We start from the raw sequence: 23,148 nt of genomic DNA, 5'->3' as shown, positions 1-23,148 counted from the left end.
ACCGAAAATGGAATGAGGCCTACAAAGAAAAGAACACAGTACCTACAGTGAAATATACTGGAGGTTCAATGATGTTTTGGGGTTGTTTTGCAGCCTCTGGCACTGGGTGACTTAAATGTGTGCAAGGCATCATGAAATCTGAGGATTACCAAAGGATTTTGGGTCGCACTCTAGAGCCCAGTGTCAGAAAGCTGGGTTTGCGTCCGAGATCTTGGGTCTTCCAGCAGGACAATGACCCCAAGCATACGTCAAAAAGCACCCAGAAATGGATGGCAACAAAGCGCTGGAGAGTTCTAAAGTGGCCAGCAATGAGTCCAGATCTAAATCCCACTGAACGCCTGTGGAGAGATCTTAAAATTGCTGTTGGGAAAGGGCGCCCTTCTAATAAGAGAGACCTGGAGCTGTTTGCAAAGGAAGAGTGGTCCAAAATTCTGGGTGAGAGGTGTATGAAGCTTATTGATGGTTATAGGAAGCGACTGATTTCAGTTATTTTTTCCAAAGGGTGTGCACCCAAATATTAACCTCCCTGAGGGTATTCCCGAGTGTGGCTCGGGTTTAAATTTCACCACCATTAGCGGTGACCCCGAGCCACACTCGGGATTGCATTGCAGGATCCTGGTGCGGTATACTTACCTTGTCTCCAGGATCCTGCGATGTCCCCTGCTGTGTCTGCGGGCTCTGTCCTCCTCCCGAAGCTTCTCTGTGCCGGGCTCCGTTCCCTGCGAGCGTCGCGACGCACAGGGGCAGAGCCTTGCGGCAAATTCAAAAAACTGTAAAAATCATAACACGTACAGTACTGTATGAAATCATTTCACATCCCTTTTGTCCCCAGTGCTTTGTCCAATGCCCAGCATGCAGTTTTATATTATATATACTGTTCTTTCTGCCTGGAAACTTTAGATTGTCAATAGCAACCAAAAAGTGTCCCTTCACATCAAAAGTGGCTTTAGACCAGCTAGAAAACAGCGATAGTAAATTAGAACACTTGCAGAATTGAGCGATAGTGAATCGTGGGAAAATGTATTTTATTATTATTATATTATTTATTTTTTAATTATTTATATTTATTTATTATACTATAATTTATAATTTTGTGTTTCAAACTTCATCATACCTGGGATATCTACTAGACTCTTGGTGGACAGATTTAAGTGTGTTATTGCTAAGAATTACAGGCCTACAATATAAAACGCTAAATTTCTATGCAAAATAATTGTACCGCTTTGAGATGCAAAAATCTGAAATAATCATACCGCCAGGGAGGTTAAGTTAAGGGTGCCAAGAATTTTGACCAGCCCATTTTTGGAGTTTTGTGTGACATGATGTCCAATTTGCTTTTTTCCTCCCTTTTTTTGTTTTGTTCCAATACAAACAAAGGGAATAAACATGTGTATAACAAAACATGTGTTACTGCAATACTTTTCTGTGAGAAATACTTGATTTTCTGGAAACATTTCTGGGGTGCCAACAATTTCGGCCATGACTGTATATATATATATATATATATATATATATATATATATTTATACACAGTATCTCACAAGAGTTTGTACATCCCTCACATTTTTGGAAATATTTTATTATATCTTTTCATGTGACAACACTGAAGAAATGACACTTTGCTACAATGTAAAGTAGTGAGTGTACAGCTTGTGTAACAGTGTAAATTTACTGTCCCCTCAAAATAACTCAACACACAGCCATTAACCACTTTAAGACCGGGCCTTCAGACTTGGTGTTTACAAGTTAAAATCTTTTTTTTTTTGCTAGAAAATTACTTAGAACCCCCAAACATTATATATTTTTTTTTTCTAATACCCTAGAGATTTAAATGGCGGTCGTTGCAATACTTTTTGCCACACCGTATTTGCGCAGCGGTCTTACAAGCTCACTTTTTTTGGAAAAACTACACTTTTTGGCCTGGAGCAGACCAAAAAAGAAGAACTGCTTTTTTTTATTTTTATTTTTTGGTCTGCTCCAGGCCACCTGTTGATTGCAGTTGTCCTTTCTCTGTTAGTAACCGAGGTAAAAGTGGCACCCCTTTGATTTTTTTTTTTTTTCTTATTTATTTTACCTTTTATTTTTTATTTTTACACTGTTCTTTTAAAAAAAATTGTGTGACTTTTATTCCTATTACAATGAATGTAAACATACCTTGTAATAGAGAAAATGTATGACAGGACCTCCTAAATATGAGATCTTGGGTCAAAAAGACCTCAAATCTCATATTTACACTAAAATGCTATAATAAAAAAAAAATGTTGGTAAAAACAAAAAGAAAAGTCTCTCTAAGAGCTATGGGCGGAAGTGACGTTTTGACGTCGCTTCCGCCCTGCAATGGTATGGAGACGGGTGGGGGCCATCTTCCACTCACTCAGCTCCATACCACAGATGGGAGCAGCCGCAATCACCTCTGCCGCTGCCGGCGGCTCCAGTAAGTGACGGAGGGCTCTGGACCGCGGCGGGAGGGGGGGCAATAAAAGTGATCTTGCAGTGATTCTGCCGCAGAGACCACTTTTATCTGAAAGCTGACTGCCCCCTGAAGAAGAGGATACCGGTACAATATCCCTCTTCAAACAGCTAATGTATAACGACGGCAGGCGGTCCGTAAGTGGTTAATGTCTTAACCGCTGGCAACAAAAGTGAGTACACACTTTTACTGCCAGTGGTTTAGACATTAATGGCTGTGTATTGAGTTATTTTGAGGGGACAGCAAATTTACACTGTTATACAAGCTGTACACTCACTACTTTACATTGTAGCAAAGAGTAATTTCTTCAGTGTTGTCACGTGAAAAGATATAATAAAATATTTACAAAAATGTGAGGGGTGTACTCACTTTTGTGAGATAATGTGTATATATATATATATATATATATATACAGTATATATATATATATATATATACAGTATATATATATATATATATATATATATACACAGAGCTACAGTATATATATACAGTATATATAGTATATAGTATATATACTTGATTAAATCACTAATCTGTTCCTTCTACCACGATTGTTACATTTTATGGGGAGCATGGGGATTTTGTGTTGGCCAAAGGTTCATGACAGCTTTCTTAAGTTCCTTTTTTTTTGCAAATATAAATTTTTATTAATGCCCACGTGGGCTTTAGACAATAGAATACATACATATATTGGAAACAACTGAGAAAAGAAGGGGAAGGAACATAATCGACATCATCACATGGAGGGAGAAAGAGACAGGGTTCCATTTACACTTTCAAACTTATAGTTATATATCAAGTGACGAATACCTCCTAAATTAATGCGGAGAGGTCAAAGCCCCCTTCATCAGTGGATATGGGGGAAGGAAAGCTTCTGTCATCTTCTGTCACCTCTCACACCCCCCCGACCGCCCTTAATCCAATCTGGGCGGAACTCCATCACCCGAGCTGGGGGGGCAGGAAAAGAGGAGGGGACACACAAGGGAAGGGAAGGAGGGGAATCTAAGGAGGAATGGGGAGGGGGTACATGGGTGGGTTGCAGGGATGGAGGGGTATGGGAGGACCCTGGTTGATTCAGGACGGCCCTGGAGTCTATGTTTACTGGGGTATTGACCTCATCAAGAAGTCCTAAGGGTGGTGCCCTCTGAAGAGAGAATGAATTGGTACCAAAGCGCCCATGTCTTGTTATATTTTTCCTGTTGGTGTCTCGCGGTAAGCACTAGGTCTTCCATTTTACTAATATCCTCTACCCTCCGGATAAGTTCCTTTTTTTATGTTATTTATGTCTAAGCAGTTAAGCTTCGAAAAGTGAATCTAGTTTAATAAATTATATATTTTTGGGGAGAGTAAGATTTCTTTAGCTTTTAAAATAACAATAGTTACATAGTTACATAGTTAGTCTGGTTGAAAAAAGACGCAAGTCCATCGAGTTCAACCAATAAAAACGGTGTATATATATATATATATATATATATATATATATATATATATATATATATATATATACACACACACACAATCCAAAGCAAAGCATGATCCAATTTGATCTAGCAAGAGAAAAAAATTCCATCCTGATCCCCCGAGAGGCAATCAGATATTCCCTGGATCAACTTTACCTATAAATGTATCCAGTTATATTATGTACATTTAGGAAATAATCTAGGCCTTTTTTAAAGCAATAGTGCTGGGAATCTACAGTTGTACTTAGGGAAGATTTAGATTCAGGATTAGAGTTTGGCTTTAGGAGTAAAGGATCATATCTAAAACCAAAAACCAAAATTAAATATATTGCAGCTTACCAGTCCTTAGATGTTGTGGCTGCATTAGTTGCATTTTCAGGTTAGAAACATTTTAAGAAAATATTGAACGTACCGGTTTACCTTGCCAGATATGCAGGGTTCTTGTCACTTGCTGTCAGCTGAAAAGAAACCACGGACATCCTTATCTCTTTTTAAGAGTAAACTGCTACTCTCATCAATCCACCATGTAATAGGAATGAACATGTCCAGCCTGTGTGAAAACCATGGCAGTCCCCATAGACACAGTGGAGAAATGAATGTAGCCATGAAGGGACAGAAAGTATGTTATCAGCAGCATTACTAGGCAACAATAAAGGGAAAGAAAGTCTGAAAAAAAAGAAAACAAATACAGCCACCAAATCTAAGGACTGGAAATTGCTGCAATATATATAATTTTCTGTGAAACTGCAAAAAGGTTTGTTAAAATCCTTGCAATGTACAATCACCCAGATGGGAATGTTTTATTCTCAACAAAAGTGGAGTCACTCTTTAAGTCTGCCTATATTAGCAAACATTCTGGGGAATTGGGAACCATCAATTTCTATCATCCCTAGTACACATTATAGTGATAACTAAAACGATGTGTTCTTTGAAAAAGAACTATATTTTTTCCTTTAAATATCTTTCTAATCTGTTAAGAAAAAGGAAATTCCCCTAAATGGATTTTACCGGCACTTGCTAAAAAATATATATTTGCGTAATAAGTGTATGTAACAGAGTGTTAGGGATAAAAAGATTTTTTATTTAGACATAACATTGCTTAAAAACATAATATTTCATAGATTCAACGAAGCACATTACATGATCAACAGATATGATATTATTAACAAATAGTAAATTATGCAAGGGCTCTTTTTCACACCCAACGCGTTTCGGAATACACAGTGTTTTTGTCCTTCTTCAGAGATGTAGCAAAAAAGAGCAAAAAAGAGCAATTCATTTATAATATGCTAGGTTGGGTTACTTTAAAAGTCCAAAATTGGAGTGGCATTGGGCATTGTTGCTGGTACAGTTATCATTGGAACATAACATCATAATTAGTACTAGATGATATCAATTGGTGATAGTCCCATTTACTGGGGCGTGGTATCTCACCTATCCCCGTACCTCCCGGATGCGTGCAGGCCAGAGCAACTACTGAGGGAAAAAGGGAGGGAACCCCTATTAAGCTCAAGTTTCAAATTTGCCAGCCACGCATCCCAGCATCCAGCGTACACAACGCCTACTTCTTTTTTTTTCCGTGCCGGGCAATCGCTCTGGCTGTCCACATCGGGGAGAGACCTGGGGAGGGAGAAAAAAAAGAACAAAGAACAGTTAGTACTTTGGAAAGGGATAATGCTTGAGTATAGTATATCTTAGAAAAAAGACAACTGAAGGTATGGAGGCCATGGGTCGAATATACTAAACCCACTAGATTTGATACCACCCTTCTTCGGATTTAATGCACTCTTGCTCCCCACCGCGAGGACCCACCCTCCCCCCTTTCTTCCTCTTCTCTCCTTTCCCCCTATTCTTTACTCCTCCCTTCTCAACTAATCTCTGCCCCAGCTCTTCTTTAACCTCCCTTTCAAAAATGTTTTCAGCCTTTGTTATATTCTTATTGTTTTGTTTTTCTCTGATTTACTAGCATACTTATTTTATTTATAAGATGCTAAACTTTTGTTATGTTTATTCATGATGCATTATCTACACTGTTAAACTGTGAAATTGCTATGATTATCAATAAAACCCTTTGTAAAAGAAAAAAGACAACAACGCTGATAAAGATTTAAAGAACATGTATACTGGCATGTATATTTCAATAAACAAGTATATCTACATTTTCAGGACTGGTTATTAGAACAAAGAAAATCAAATTACAGTATAGTGTACACAGATAATCAACTGGTGTAGAATTTGTTACCCTGGGAGATCAGTGTCTGTTAAGAACACTGGTCTGTCAGGAAGTGGGAAATAAAGAATGAATAGAAAACTAATGGTGGAAAGGCATCGGTACAAAACATCAAAATCAGTTCGTATCAACAATATAGTGAAATGAAGTTACTTGAACAAACTCTGTAGTTCTAAAACAGTATTTTAGATGTATGTAAGATAACTATTACAGATTGGTTGTAATTTTCAATACCTAGAACAGTAATTAACACACTGATGCATAGTAACATTGTATGAACATATGTATTGTATATGGCATACATCGTCTGCAGGGTCTGGGTACATTTCTATAGTGCATAGGACTGATCATGTTTTTTATGTATCTTTGTTTTGTATATTATTAATGAGCTTTTTGTTTAGGTTTTTAAACGACTACATATGTATGAAAAAATAATCAAAAATAATAAAAAATAAAATGTAAGATTTCAAATGGATATGATGTATTATAGCCAATAAAATGGATTAATCTCGTGATCCACAACAAGTACAAGGAGAAAAGAATATTATAAGTAGTTATATTTGATCAACTAATATATTCTGGAGTCGGTATTCAATAAAGGCCCAAACTGATGCAGACATGTGTGTCATATATGGGGGAGACAGCTTCAAAAGTTTACAATGTATATATACATCAGACATTTTAATCTTTTTTTTGTACATCAAATGTAATTATTATTTTAATTCGAAGGTTTATTAGTATTGAATACAAAGAAAGAAAACTGAATCTCCCCATTATTAAGAGTATGATGGATTAGAGTGTAACCTAAAAGGTTCCAGAATTTTTTTAAAATATTTTTTACTTTTTATGGGGGGCGCTGTCTATTTTTCCATTCCACCAAGGAATGGTGGAGGAGGAATGGTTTAAAACATACTGCCTCATTTAAGCCTGGGGGCGACGTGGCTTTTAGTAAGTAGATCCATCTTAGTTCTCTTTGAAGAAGAATTTTGTTCCAGTCACCCCCCTAGGACTAGGGTGTATCCGATCTAATATCAGGAATTTAATCCTTGGGAAGTTCCCTCCATGTACTAACGAGACATGGCGGCCTAGGGGGAGGTCAGGATCACATCTTTGCATAGAAAGTATATGTCTGTAGGCTCTTCTCCAGAACTCTAGCTTTGTTTTGCCTATATAAAAGCAACTGCAGGTACACTGGAGCAGATAAACAACTCCAGTGGTCCTGCAGTTGGCAAAATGTTTTGGGTAGAATTTTTTGCCATTCGGAAGGGTAGGATTTTTTTGTGTAAGCATATATCTGCAATAGCGACAAGATCCACAGGCAAAAGTGCCCTTGTAGGCGTTGTGTACTCTGGATGCTGGGATGCGTGGCTGGCAAATTTGAAACTTGAGCTTAATAGGGGTTCCCTCCCTTTTTGCCTCAGTAGTTGCTCTGGCCTGCACGCATCTGGGAGGTACGGGGACAGGTGAGATACCACGCCCCAGTAAATGGGACTATCACCAATTGATATCATCTAGTACTAATTATGATGTTATGTTCCAATGATAACTGTACCAGCAACAATGCCCAATGCCACTCCAATTTTGGACTTTTAAAGAACCCAACCTAGCATATTATAAATGAATTGCTCTTTTTTGCTACATCCCTGAAGAAGGACAAAAACACTGTGTATTCCGAAACGCGTTGGGTGTGAAAAAGAGCCCTTGCATAATTTACTATTTGTTAATAATATCATATCTGTTGATCATGTAATGTGCTTCGTTTAATCTATGAAATATTATGTTTTTAAGCTATGTTATGTCTAAATAAAAAATCTTTTTATTCCCAATACTCTGTTACATACACTTATTACGCAAATATATATTTTTTAGCAAGTGCCGGTAAAATCAATATAGGGGAATTTCCTTTATATATATATATATATATATATATATATATATATATATATATATATATATATATATATATATATATATATATATATGTATTTGGATGTGGCACAGCCTTTCTCCACCTAGGGAAGCAAATCACCCTATAGTTTCTAATCTGTTAATCTCTTCAAACCTTTATCCTTGGACATATTGCAATACAATATCTGTAGGGGTTAAAAGGCTGAAAACTTCTCTTAATTTGGAAAACAAATAATAATACAGCTTCCAACCCTGGACTGGAAATGGCTGCAATAAATACAGTATTTTTTGTTTTGTTTTGGGGTTTAGGTACACTTTAAGGTTTGAGTGTATACAAATATAAAAATTTTTAAAATATTTATGCCACAACTTGTATGTGCCACAACTTGTATGTACCTAAAATGTTTGCTTCTGTGCCCGAAACAGTTTGGGATAATTGATAAATATCTGCTGAAGTAAGAGGTGTTATTAAACACAAAGAGAAAAATCCTTACGTAGCCATAAAGTGAGAGGCACAGCACTTACTGACTGACATGTGGAAAGGCTTGCACAAATTCAATACATATTTGTAAGATAAACATAAAAGAGTAATCTCGTGGGTCTATGTTCATGTGTCTGTCTGAGTCTTACATGTTCATCTCACAAATCCTCCTGCATAGCATACATAGAGAGCAGTGTGTAAAATATATAGAGTAACTGTAATAACTTATTGCAGTTCATAAGTTATGCAAATATCCTTCTGTTATTTCAGCTTGCATGGTCATACTGGATTGTCTAGTGAGTGATAACAGTGATGAAAGAGTTTGACATTCTCAACAGTTGATGGACATGGGGGGTCCTATACAGTAATGGGAATTCACTTTGTGTAAATTCGGCCAAAGGATGAATGATGTAGAAGTCCTGGGATTACAATTTCTCCTGTATGTTGTGTCCATCCTTGGGTTTTGCCAGATGTTGGAACCTCACAGTCCCCAACAGTTCCTGATAGCCATGGATAGTTCCAGCCTTTGAAGATTTGTCCCTGAAATTTTTTGTCTTTAGGCAAATTCCTATTTACTGCACACTAAAGTAAATTATTTTCTCAGTTAATATGACCTATACCATTTATCTAAAGGTTTTTTTTGAGACATAAAAAAAGTGTTAGTTAAAAATAATTACAAACATATCATAAATTCTTTGTCCATTTTTACATGTATTTTTTAAATGTATTTATTTTATATGTTACAATATTTTTGCCACTCTTAGATAATATTGTTAGCAATAGGAACACCAGAATGTTAGTGACTAGGTAACTTCTGACTACCATGTAAAGAAACATTCCCTGGCTATACTATAAGGTATAAGCAATTTAAAGGGATTCCTAAAGACATTTTATTTATTTATTATAGCACCAACAACTTATGCAGCACTTTACATACTGTATGTGGATTCCTGTCCTCAAGGAGCTCACAATCTAAAGCAGGTTGAACGAAAAAATCTCACAGATTCCTGCACACAAGTTATGTGGATGCAGGGATCTCCCCTGATGCACAATTGTATTCTAACAGTGGGGGCTCCCCCCATCAGAATACACAGATGGCTGCAGCTGCTGATCAAATGCTGATTTTCCAGCAGGACTGCTCAACAGAAGCTGGTCTAACAATCATATTTTGTTGAACAGACAGGGCTACACACAGATCGAAATTCGGCCAATTCCTGCTAAACCAGACAACTTTCAATATGTGTATACCCAGCTTAAGGTCCCTATCCCATATAGATGCATACACTAGGGCCAATTTAGACAGTAGCCAATCAGCCTACCAGCATGTCCTTGGAGTGTGTCAGAAAACTCATGCAAGCACAGGAAGATAATAAAAACTTCACGTAGGTAATGTCCTGGACAGGAATGGGAGCCAAGGAATCCTGTGCTGCAAGCAGAAGAGCTAACCACTAAGCCACAATGCTGCTCTTTACAAATCAATTTGTACTTTGTACAAGTCAGTAGATGGAGAACTAACCTCCTTTTAAAACATTTACCTGTCAAATTAGCAGGTACGACGCCTGGCGGGTGTGGAGATGCGACTTGGTGTACATCTTGAGGCATGTATGTGTGCCTTGATCGAGCTGATCGAGGGCGAATACTGCTGTGCGAAATGTAAGCACATTGTTTCCCTGGAACCCCAGGTTCTGAAGTTAGGGAAGCAAATGTCAGCACTGAGAAGACACTCCATACTAAAGGAGAAGTGGGAACGTACCAGGGAGGGGCCAGCACAGAGGCGGGAGAAGACAAAGAAGTGCAGGCACTAGAAATGAGTAGATCGGTGACAGTCAGGAAGGATAGAGGGGGAAGTGTCAGGGAGGCCGATCCAGGGCTGGAGCATCCCAATAAGTATGCTCCATTGAGTGACATTGGTGAAACCGGTCAGGGACTAGCACTGCTGGAGCTCAAGGACTCTCCTAGATGCCAGGGTAAGAACTCCTCCAGTGAGAGTGGGGGGGGGAGCGAAGGGAAAGGATAGACAGATTCTTGTGGTAGGGGACTCAGTTCTTAGAAGGACAGAGAGGGCAATCTGTGACAAAGACCTGAAGTGCCGAACTGTATGCTGTCTACCAGGCGCTCGGGTTCGGTACATCACGGATCTGGTGGACAGATTTCTGAGCATGGATGGGGAAGACCTGGCTGTCATGGTGCACGTTGGCACCAATGACAAAGTCCAAGGCAGATGGAGTTTCCTAAATAACAATTTCAGGGACTTAGGAGCTAATTTAAGGAAAAGGACCTCCAAGGTAGTATTCTCAGGAATACTACTGGTACCTCGAGCCACACCAGAAAGGCAGAGGGAGATTAGGGAAGTAAACAAGTGGCTGAGGAGCTGGTCTAGTAAGGAGGTATTTGGGTTCCTGGAGAACTGGGCTGACTTCTCAGTCGGTCACCAGTTCTATAGATGGGATGGATTGCACCTAAATGAGGAGGGTGCAGATCTGCTGGGAGTGAAGATGGCTGAAAAGTTAGAGGGGTTTTTAAACTAGGCAATGGGGGGAGCGTCCAGATGTAGAGATAGTCAGCAATGAACATATTCCAGAGGGTAGTATTGGGGGCATTAGTGATAGGTTGACTAAAGCACATAAGCCCGGGATAAGTATAGTAACAAGTCCTATTCGCAATCTCAGAACACCTAATAAGAGGACAGTATGTGACCAGTCTAAACTACGTGGCATGTTCACCAATGCCAGGAGCCTGGCGGACAAGATGGGTGAACTAGAAATACTGTTGAACGAGGAGGATTTGGATTTTGTGGGAATTTCAGAGACCTGGTACAACAGCTCTCATGATTGGCTGACAACCATTCAAGCGTATTTCCTTTATCGCAGGGATAGAGAGGGTAAAAAAGGGGGAGGGGTATGCCTATATATCAAGAATAATGTGCAAGTGAATGCCAGAGATGACATCAATAAGGGAGCTAGGGAGGAGGTGGAATCCTTATGGGTAGAGCTCCAAAGGGATGAAGCTAAGGGGAATATAATACTTGGAGTATGCTATAGGCCCCCTAAACTAAAGGGGGGAGGGGGAGACAGACCTCCTATCACAATTTGGATTAGCAGCAAGGATGGGAATTGTTACCATAATGGGGGATTTTAATTATCCAGACATAGACTGGGCAGAGGGAGTCACGCATTCGTCTAAGGTTTGCAAGTTCCTAAATGTCTTGCAGGACAATTTTATGGGTCAGATGGTAGACACACTAACTAGAAACAAGGCGTTACTAGATCTACTGTATACAAAAGATACACTGCGCTAAGGTGAAAATGTCAATCTGGAGATCATTAATGCATATGAGGTATACTGAAAATATCACATAAGCGGCTTATCCAGCCACAGCAAGGCACAAAGGATATATGTATTAAAAAAAAAAAAAAATTTAAAAGTGATTATAAGGTGCAATGTGTAAATAATATACTAGATGTATACCATTAGAATAAGAGTAGCGATGATTAAACTACTAACTGTATATATAATGAATGCAAAATTATTTATATAATCTGAAATTTACCGTGTAAAAAATATATAAATGATATCACAGTGATAAGTGCAAAAAACACAACAAAGTGCCAAGTGCCACACAATGAATGTGAATATCAAATCCAAGATGTGATACGTGGTTATTAAAGTCCAATTTATGAAAGAAATGCACATAAAGTCCATAAAAACAGTTCATAAAAAATCCAACATGTGTGCATTAATCTTAGTGCTTAGTGCTCAGAATTCCATGCTCAAGTGCCATCCAGTGACCCCCCGGGGACAGACGCTCACCTCAGAGCGTGCGACTCAGCTGTGAGACTGAATCTAAACACGCTTATGAGCCATCCCACGGCTCAGTGATGGAATCCAGATACACAGTTTTCAGTAGCAGCTCCAAGGTTAGGAATAAAGGAAAAGAAAAACTGGATAGTGTGATATCGTTTATAAATGTTTATTGGAATAAAAGCTCCCCACATTAGGGTACTCAAATTTGCAAGGTGCGTGAGTGCACCAATCTGATAACAGTCTCCAAAGTTTGCCTCAAAGTTTGCCTGTCAGGAGGGATAAGCTGTGCATCTCATCTCAGTGGAGTGAATGGCTCCATGCTCTGTCCTGGCCCCTCCCTTACGCATTTTTTTTTTTCCTTTATTCCTAACTGTGGAGCTTCTGCTGAAAACTGTGTTCCCCATAAACGTTTACTGTACAAAGTAAGGTCCGTTGGCATGGGCGAGTTCAGAGGGTGGTGATAAATGGGGAATACTCAGAATGGTCAGGGGTGGGAAGTGGGGTCCCCCAGGGTTCTGTGCTGGGACCAATCCTGTTTAATTTGTTCATAAACGACCTGGAGGATGGGGTAAACAGATCAATTTCTTTATTTGTGGACGACACTAATCTAAGCAGGGCAATAACTTCTCTGCAGGATGTGGAAACCTTGCAAGAAGATCTGAACAAATTAATGAGGTGGGCAACTACATGGCAAATGAGGTTTACTGTAGAAAAATGTAAAATAATGCAAAAATATGAATGTAATCTACTCACTAGGGGGTGAATCTTTGGGGGAATCTAGGATGGAAAAGGACCTGGGGGTCCTAGTAGATGATAGGCTCAGCAATGACATGCAATGCGAAGCTGCTGCTAACAAAGCAAACAGAATATTGGCATGCCTTAAAAAGGGGATTAACTCCAGGGATAAAGCGATAATTCTCCCATTCTACAAGACTTTGGTCTGGCCTCATTTGGAGTATGCTGTCCAGTTCTGGGCACCAGTCCTCAGGTAGGATGTACTGAGTAGAAAGAAGGGCAACAAAGCTAATATAGGGTCTGGAGGATGTTAGTTATGAAGTAAGGTTGCGAGCACTGAACGTATTCTCTCTGGAGAAGAGACGCTTGAGAGGGGATATGATTTTAATTTACAAATACAGTATGGTGACCCCACAAAAGGGATAAAACTTTTTCACTGAAGAGAGTTTAATAAGACACGTGGCCACTCACTAAAATTAGAAGAAAAGAGGTTTAACCTTGACCTGTGTAGAGGGTTCTTTACTGTAAGAGCGGCAAGGATGTGGAATTCCCTTCCACAGGCGGTGGTCTCAGCGGTGGGCATCGATAGTTTAAAAAAACTATTAGATAAGCACCTGAACGACCGCAACATACAGGGATATACAATGTAATATTGACATATAATCACACACATAGGTTGGACTTGATGGTCTTGTGCCTTTTTTCGGCCTCACCTACTATGTAACTATGTAACTATTCATTTACTCTGCCTGTAGTTTAGAGAGCTCAACTGCTTAAGCTCACATTTACAGACAAATGATATAGTCATAGGAGTGATTTTTTGCTCCTTCTCCATGCCTGTTCTGTTCAAATGGGACCATACAGTGGTTCCACAGAGATAGAGTCTGAAGACAAACTGCTTTTGCTGTGCTTTCTTTTAAAAATATGAATGATGCTCTGTAGTACCAGTATCACTAGTGTATTAAAATGTTTATTTGTAGATTTGTAAAAAAAATACAGAAAATTTCCTATCAAATACTTACTGTATTTTTCCTTTCCTGGTGGACTACCTTTGGGTAGCTCCCCTCTTGCTCCTACCCCATAGGAATGCACTCCCATACATTTTGAGGCTGATCCAGAGGTCATGTTCCATAACTAGTCTACTCATGACAGTGGGAGGGTACCCATGCTGTCACTGAGTCCATCAGGAAAGGAAAATTATGGTAAGTTTTGATAGGAAATTTTCAGTTTTCCTGGCAGACTCCATGGCAGCATACGTTTGGGAACTAACTAGGCCAAAAAAGTAGTGTTTTAATCATAGCACTTAGTCAACAGAAACCTTACGAATAAAAAACTATATAAGTATAGGGAAGCTAGCTACACACCACAGTGAGCTAGAACAGCCATAGTAGAAGATATGTCATCCCCATACAAAAATTCCTGGAACCCTTTTACAGGGAGCCCATGAAATCTACACACTCCTGGTTGAGTGCATTGTGACTGCTTCTGTAGGAACCAAGCCCTAAGCCCCATAAGCCAGTTGGCTAGCCAACATGACCCATCGAGTATAAATGGATGATATCTCTGCCCTGCTGGTTCTGCTAGAGAGAGCGACAAAGAGATGTTCTTAAACTCTAAAGCTTCTATTCCAATATCCAGGGCATGGAACCAGTTATCCTTAGTGGTCTTGCATATAGGGGGAACAAATCTTTTATTCTCATAGGATGCCAAAGACACCTCAGATTGCAACCCAGTGTGGGTATAAACACCCAGTACTAGGCAGAATGCCAACAAGGATCCTTCATAGTCTAAAGCCCAGATCCTGGCAAAGCCTCCTGACTGAGGAAAAAGCCCTTAGAGAGGCTGTCTTCACAACTCAGCCTTTACTCAAAACTTGACTGAAAGAGATCCCATCTGGAACAGCAAGCCACTAAAGGGTCCTAAAAGCCCTGGTTCTGGCAAACTTCCTGGGTAAAGAAGTGGCCCTTAGGGAGACTGTCATCAGTTGGCTCAATCCTGACTCCAACTGGACTGAAGGTTTTCCCACCTGGAGCTGCAGGCCACCAAAGGAACACCCCTAGCCTAAAGCCCTGATCTTGGCAAACTTCCTGGCTGATGTGATAGCCCTTAGATAGGCTGTCTTCATGGCTAAGTGTTTACCCCCGCTGGACTGAAAGAGATCTCATTTGGCACTAGCAAGAAAGTCCAGAGCAAATAGTAAATTCCATGTGGAGAGTCTTCAGGGTATTGGATGAGTAAGGAACAGTTCACCCATGTGGCATTGGATATGACAGGGAATGCAGAGATCTGCCCTCAAAGAGAGCTTAAAGTGGAAGTTTAGTCAAAACCTAACTAACGCTAAACCTACTCAAAACTGCGCTAAACCTGCCTCCACATTCTAAGACCAATCTATCTAGCCCTGTAAAGAAAAAACACTATACTTCACTGTTCTGGAGCTGCTCCTGTCCGGTCTCCAGCGTTGGCTACTGTGTGCATGTGAGAACGTACAATGGCTGTAAAATGCCACGGAAGTGATGTCACCCATAGACTTCCTATGGGGCTTTCATTGTCAGCTGCCTCTCCTGCACACTCCCACATACACAGAAGCTTCCACTGACAGTTCAGCGTGGGACTGGACTGGAGCTGCTGCAGAACAGGTAAGTATAGCAGTTTCTTCTTTACAGGGCTAGATTGATTAGGCTTAGAATGTGGCAGAGAGTAGGTTTAGAATTAGGTTTTGGCTAAACTTCCACTTTAAGATCAGTTGAAGTCCAGAATGTACCTGGCCCGAGGACTGAAGCAAAAGAAAATAAAGCAGTCTAAATTAAACAAGCTTTATTCAAATCCTGTTGTTGGATTTATAGATATCAGCTTACAGAAAAACACCAAAAAATGATTAGTCTCTTCCTCCCAGGACAAAAAACTGGAAAGGAGATGAACAAGGGTGGAATAATGCACCCTGAGACAGAAGATCTCATCTGAGAGAAAGGAGTGGGTTCCAATAACCCAGCACCAAAAGCAGGAACCAAGGCTTGCTTTGCCAATGAGGAATTACTGTGATGAGTGCCACTGTCTATAGCAGGGGTCTCCAAACTGTGGCCCTTTGCTAGCCTTTATGCCGCCCTTTGGGGCACTTTTCCTCCCACTGATATGATGCACTTTTCCTCCCACTGACACCAACAATGAGGCACTATTTCTTCCACCGATATTAGTGATGGGATACTATTCCTCTTACTAATAGGGTCACTACTCCTTCTCCTATTGACCACCAACCCTAAGGCCACATTGATTCTCACTCATGCAGGGGGCGTGTCATTTTCTGCCCCTGCTGGCCAATGTCTGAAGGACAAAAAAACTGGCCCTTTGTTTGAAAAGTTTGGAGACCCCTGGTCTATAGCAACAAACTCAATAAAACTGTATAAGGATTAGACTGGTGGGAAAGTATACAGCTTGTAAGACCTTTCCTGATCTGCAACCAGGGCTTGAGCCAGGCTCCTTCAGGCTTATAATATTAAGGAGATGTTAGCAGATCTAACTCTGAAATCCTGCCCAAAGATGAAATTATCTGGAAGGAACCTCGATGTAGGAACCACTTGTTGCCCAATTGGGCCTCAAAACATGGAATTCTCACAGAAGTTCTGAATGTAGACTTGCTGAAATGTTGGAGAGATTCCTCACCACCCAGGTCACAATCATCTCTACCTCTCTCAGTAGGCTGTCCCTGCAGGTTCCAACCTGACCCTTGATGTAGAACACCACTGTGATGCTGTTCAACCGGAGACTAAAGAGCCTATTGTCAGATGACGAAAGACACAGGGAGCATATAAGAGCAGGCCATAAAACCAGACTATTCAAAACAACTTCCCAACAGGGGAGTTCCACTGGCCATAATTCTGTAGCACAGAAGATTTACTACTGTGCCAGCACCCAAGGCTTCATCTGACTGTGAGACATAAATAGCTGAGTGCAAGCCCAGTGTTGGAGAAAACCCCTTCTGGAAAGGAAGCCTCTTCCATTGCGCCCACCTCAATAGGGATGGGAGAGACCATGATCATCATCAGGCATTGAGATGCTGACAGATGAAGAGAGGAAAGAGGCAAAAACAATGTACCCTGAACCGTGAATAATTCTCTTATATACACAAAGATTTGCATAGAGGTCAGCTGACCCTTTTGTAAATACTAGCCAGCCAAACTCTTGAGGACTCACTCTGTATCCTTGAAAGGGATCTCTGTCTAGAGGAGGAGAGGATCAAGAATCCAACCAGCAGACCTGTAAGCTGCATGATGTATTGACCCATGTATGTTAGAAAGAGACAGCTCTGGGGAGTGGCAAGTAGCCATCCTCTTGAGTAACAATAGAACTCGTCCTAAAATCACATCTGCTGAAATTGGAAATGCCCTCCACCGAGACTGTAAGATTTGGCGTTGGTTAGCAGAACTTGTCTATTATTGCCCTAGGAAAGGATTCCTCCTAGCACATTCAGAGGTTTGAAGGCGACTGATTTTCCAAGCATGGCCTGAAGGACATGTCCTGAGGGTCTAAGAGTCCAAGACCAAAGCTGTACCTTCTTATCAGAAGTGGAGCAACCAGGTACCCATGAGATAGGTATAGATGGCACAATCTGAAAAAGACCAGTAAGCACCCACTCTTCCAGAAGTGGAGCTCTTTGCTGACTTCTTGGTTGTGGACTCTCTTTCTCTTTTCAATTCTTTCTGGACTCCAAGCCGGATCTGCAGGATTAAAATCTGTTTGGAGTTAATTAGACACAGACTCTTGAACAGCAATCTTCTTCTCATCAAACATTTACTCTGAGGCAGGAGGCCAGACTAAACACAATCCCAGCTCTTTTCTAGCAAATGAAACTTGCCCTAGAAGAGGACAGTTTCACCTCCCCCAAATGCAGACAAGCTTTCTCATTTGTCAGAGTTATTCTTTAGGGTATAATTAATATCCTACATCCCAACTTTCATTGCATTGGAAGAAAGGCAAGGGTTAAGGCAGGTTTGCAGGCTGCAATTGTAGATATACCTCCTAAGGCCTAACACATAAGGTTACCACTAGAAGACACCACACCGCCCAAGGACACGCCCAAGGACACACTCTGTTCTGTCCTGTTCAATTTTGCACCACTCTTGTAGAATGAGCTTCTAGCTTAGATGTCATATGGGAAAATTGCAACACAGCTCTTTGGAAGTGTTAAAAATACTTGCATTGCAGGTACCTCTGCAGGATTTTACATTCTAGGCATCCTAACAGCCTTACAGAGAGGTACAAAAAACCTGCATATAGATCATCCTCATCTTCTTCAAAGGAATTATTTGAAGAGGGTTAATTGTCCTGAGAAGGATCTGAGACCAGTTGACTGGTTCTGGAAGGAAAAAAGCTGGACATTGCCAGAGTAGAGGGAGGGAGCATTGCAACAAACTCCTTTAGAGTGTCTTGACAACCTGTGACAACCATCTTCCTCCCTGGCTGCTTGAACAAAGCAAGAATTAATTCAAGGTTTTGCCTGCCAAGGCACAAGCACCAAGAGCCAAGTTTACAGTGTGCATGATTAGGGATGGGCGAACGGTTTGCGCCGAGCATAAGTTCGGGTCGAACTTTCGCTGTCCGGGTGACTGGAGATCATCCGAACAAACGGGTCCCCGAACCAACCACAATTCATTGTGGCGCTGAACAGTGCATTGCAAGCCCTGATTGGCTGAAGCAGTGAAAGCTTTCGACCGTCAAGAACGCGGTGACGTACAACACTACAACAAGCCGAGAAAATGACGTTCAATGCTTCCAAGCATGCGTCAAATTGTTTCCAAGTGTGCGTAGTTTTTTGCGCGTCAGAATTGCATACAGATGAAGGAACTTTTTCCGTCGGAAAAATGGAGAACCAGTTCCCAATCTTTTGCTGGCGGAAATTCAGACAGAAAAAGTTAGATGGAGCATACACACGGTCGGAATATCCGACCAAAAGCTCCCATCACACTTTTTTTGACGGAAATTCCGACCGTGTGTATGCAGCATAATAGTTGCTTTGGTTTGCTAGGTGAGAACCACTGCTAAAGGAAAACTGACACTGCAACTTTCCCTATCATAGCACTGTAATGTACTGTTTTTATTTTGGTTATATTTTTTTGTGGAGTTGCCCCTTAAAAGCCCACACTGCGCCTGGTCAAGTGTCTTGTGCAGATTTAAAGCCACACATACACATCCTAGATGTCTTCCACGGGGCAATCGATGCACATGCTGGGCACACTCTGGACCACCCCTTGATAGCTGGGTATTTGGTCAACCACAGCCCCGTTGATGGCTGGGAATGCGTTCAGATATTATCTTTATCACATGCGTGTCATGAACACCGCCCAGCTGTTTAATGGGGAATCTGGAATTTATCCTGGCACCATCCCAATGATAGCTGGGGGTGCTGTACCATTGAAGACTGAAACACTGATCCTCATTTTCTGTATGCAATGAATACCACCCTGCTTATAGCTGAGGAACCTGGTATCATCCTGCAACTGTCCCACTGATAGCTGGGAACAACTTGTCTACACTTGCGACCCTGCGAGAGATGCAGGAACTGACATCCATCAGTAAACCAACAAGGTTACATAGTTACATAGTTTGTAAGGTTGAATAAAGACAGCAGTCCATCCAGGTAAACCTGTGTAGGTGTGTGTGTGTGTAGAAATATAACTTCCCATATCCCTGCACATTGTTTTCACTAAGATGCCTGTCCAAAAGTCTTTTAAAACTATCCATACTTCCTGCCGACACCACTAATTGTGGAGGAGAGTTCCACATCCTTACCGCCCTGACAGTAAAAAAACCCTACGCCCATCTTAAAGTTAAACTGCTACTCTTCAGTCTCATCGTGCAGCCCCGTGTCCTCTTACACTCCCTGGGACTGAAAAGTTTTGCCCTGTGTACTGTAATGCCACCTTCAGCTTCTGTACTTGTGGCCAGTGACTTGGATCCTCAGTAGCCTTTTCTGCATGCTTTTAAGATGCTAGGCCAGAGGTCAACAAGCTCTAACAGGAGCTGGGACCCCAAAAGTTTTGCTTAGGTGTTGCAGGTAGTCTCCCAGGGATACCTCACCCTTAGAAATTGTTCTAGGCCCTAGCCTCTCTGTACCCCACTCAGCCCCCTGCTGGTCACTCAATTTCCTGACCAGAGATTGGCTGAAGAGGAATTAATATGTAGACCAGGGTTAAACTCTCCCACCTTCTATATCCCAGATCTCAGTGGGATGTTGGGGAAAGTAGCTGAGCCTACACCAGCAGAACCTAGATCAGACACTAACAAACAATTACTGCTCTCCTTGATTATAGGGAGGCCAAAAGCAAAATTTATAAAACACTAGTAGCTTACTGAAGGGTGCTACATCAATATTTGTTGGCCAACAGAAGACTAGGTGTACTTCCACAAATATATTTTGTTTTATGTTAACCAACGGCTTGTGTGAGAGATTGAGTGCCTGACTAAGAGGAAATGTGCATATGGATAGAATACATTTTTTGTTTTTGAACTCGGGTTTTTGAATCCAAAACAATTTTAATTGAAGTTAGTCACTTTTTAGGACAATAATGCATTTATAATTGTACAGGGTTGCACCACACAAAAGCGAGGCAAAAAAATAGCTCCTGATTCTGTCCTGAAAACTTCTAAGATCTCTCCAGCTCTGACATTTAAACATCAACATAACTTTGACAAAACAGTTCAAAATGTGCTTGCCAGTGCATGTGTGTTCATGAGATGGTAAATGTTCAATGATGAGGAGAGGTGTAAAAAGTGAGATTATTTAATTACAATCAGTAGTGAACACAGCCCCTCCTGAATTGTTGTTGGACGGGTCAGGATCAATTATCCGTACGTTTATGGACAGTTGCTAAATTTAGGCCTATTTACAACCTGTCTGCAAATGTCTGTTATGGACAGTGGCTGCCTGTAAAAAAATTTATTTTTGGCCGACCGTGCACTGCTCATGCAAACTGCCAAAGCTGACCAAATTAAATTCAGCTGTCTTTGGTGTGAATGCCTGTTGCAGTGTCAAATCAGGTCCGTGCATGCATAGTGGGCATTTCAGGTGAAGTCGTGACGCACGACACTCGGCATGCATAAAGCCATGCACCATTTTCCACCAGCCGCCATTTGCATCGCAGGACTCCCAGTGGACTCCCAGTGGAGTGGACTCCCAGTGGACTGACTCCCAGTGGAAGATGGTACTCAGCTGCTCCGCTCGCTCACGCACCTTGCCTGCCCTGCTCTACTTGCTCAGTGACCACCAGTGACCACCAGTCTGCTATGCTCTTGGTGCCTGCCCTCTGCCCTGGCTTCCTGAGTACTACCTGCCACTGCTGCACCCATGACCAAGGGCAACCTAGGCTCCAGCCCAGGCCCAGCCACCACCACAGCAACACCACTGACCCAACCACTTGTGCCCAGTGCCCACCACTAGTAAATGGCAATTGAATTATTTGGCATGCATGCAAGAAATAAGCAGCAGTACTGCAGTGGGGCATTAAGGAATGAATGCATGCAATGCTCAAAATGTAGTGGATGTGGTGGAGCAGTCTGGTCTGGGCTGGCCCTGGGGCTAAATAATACATAATGCTGGCAGTCACTGGATCAGTTTACTAGTACTGGGGCACCAGGGGCAGTAATAAATGAATGCAATGGTCAATTGATGGATGGAGCAGTGAGTGTACTACTGGGCAATTATTATGAACACATTACATGCAATGGTGCAATGGAGCAACAGCTCTACTGGGGCAATAAATAATGAATGCAATGGTCAATGGATTACTCTCTCTGGGGCAATTATGAATACATGCAATAAATGGAGCAGTCTACTGAGGGGAATAATGCATGAATGCAATGGAATGGAGCAGTCTATGGGTGCAAGCAATGACTGCACTGGAGGAGCACCGACAGCTATACTATATTATTTGTTTTTTTCTCCTTCTCCCTCCTTCTTTGTCCTGTTAGGCTGGATCTCCCTGGACTACCAATCACGTCTGATTTAACCGGCCTATGCCAGCACTGCCATCAATGAATTGCCTACATGCTGCTGCCTTTCTGTTGGATTAAGTAAGCTGCAACTGCACCAAACACAAGGTCAGCTGTCTGCCTACAAGCAGAAGCATTGCCTGCCTGCTGTAACTCCTCCTGAAACATTCCCTTTGGCTTTATATCATACGGTAAGCAAATACACAATTTGTTGCTCTGTGCTTTGTCAAGAATTGATATGCTCTAGTGAGTCTCATGTTTGGTGTTCTCATTCTCCCTTTGTGCCATAGGTTGGTTCTACTCTGCCTGAACTCCCAGTCATGCCAATTTTACCAGCCTGAGCCTGTTCCACAACTGCCACCAACTCCTTGCCTTGCCTGCTGCCCTCAGCCCTCCTCGGATCAAGTGAACTGCAACACAAGGTCCGCTGTCTGCCTACACTACAAGCGCAAGTACCGCCTGCCTGCCTGCTGCAATCCCTGCAATCCCTATACTACTGTATATCATACAGTAAGCAAATACACAATTTGTTCTGGTGTGCTTTCTCAAGAAATTACCTGCTATAGTTTCATGTTTGGTTTTCTCCTCCTCCCTCTTCTGGCTGACTGACAATCACACCACTGCTATTGATCAGCCACTGGAACTGCCTCAGAATCCTTTTTAATTGGAATTCTGTCCTCTGGTAAGTATGTCATTTTGGAAGCCAGGGTTTAAGAATGTGTACTTTGTTTATATGTGTGGGAACTTGGGTGGGGACTGGGAGTTTGGGGGCTGTCACTGAGGTCACAGCAATCTGAGTAATTGTTTTGTTTCTTCCCTAGAAAATAGCCAGCTGTATGGCTATACAAACACAACCTCTGCCACCACCACCACCACCGGATTAGACAACCTGATCATCTAACAGTAAGTGGTTATCTTTCATACTAATACACCACACAAATTTTGTCTTTGCAGCCTACTGTGTAAATAAATTGTATGAATTTTGCCTCACATAATAGGGAATTAACAGAAGTTAATAAAGTACCATCATCCAAATTAATATGGAAAAACAAGACAAGAGGGGTCTATCGGGGCA

At 41.4% G+C, this 23,148-nt stretch overlaps 1 long non-coding RNA gene across 1 annotated transcript in view; it reads left to right on the top strand.

Moving 5' to 3' along the window:
• LOC141120928 (uncharacterized) overlaps window positions 1–23,148 on the top strand; it is a 251,647-nt gene that overhangs the window by 12,624 nt on the left and 215,875 nt on the right. The window contains exons 2-4 of the long non-coding RNA XR_012240512.1: window positions 22,053–22,264; window positions 22,364–22,755; window positions 22,895–22,976. This is a non-coding gene — a long non-coding RNA (uncharacterized lncRNA). The remainder of the gene's footprint in view (window positions 1–22,052; window positions 22,265–22,363; window positions 22,756–22,894; window positions 22,977–23,148) is intronic.

Source organism: Aquarana catesbeiana, linkage group LG01, assembly GCF_042186555.1.
Source record: "Aquarana catesbeiana isolate 2022-GZ linkage group LG01, ASM4218655v1, whole genome shotgun sequence".
Lineage (NCBI taxonomy): Eukaryota > Metazoa > Chordata > Amphibia > Anura > Ranidae > Aquarana > Aquarana catesbeiana.
The sequence above is the reverse complement of the archived record's forward strand: the minus strand, read 5'-3'. Positions and strand labels throughout refer to the sequence as shown.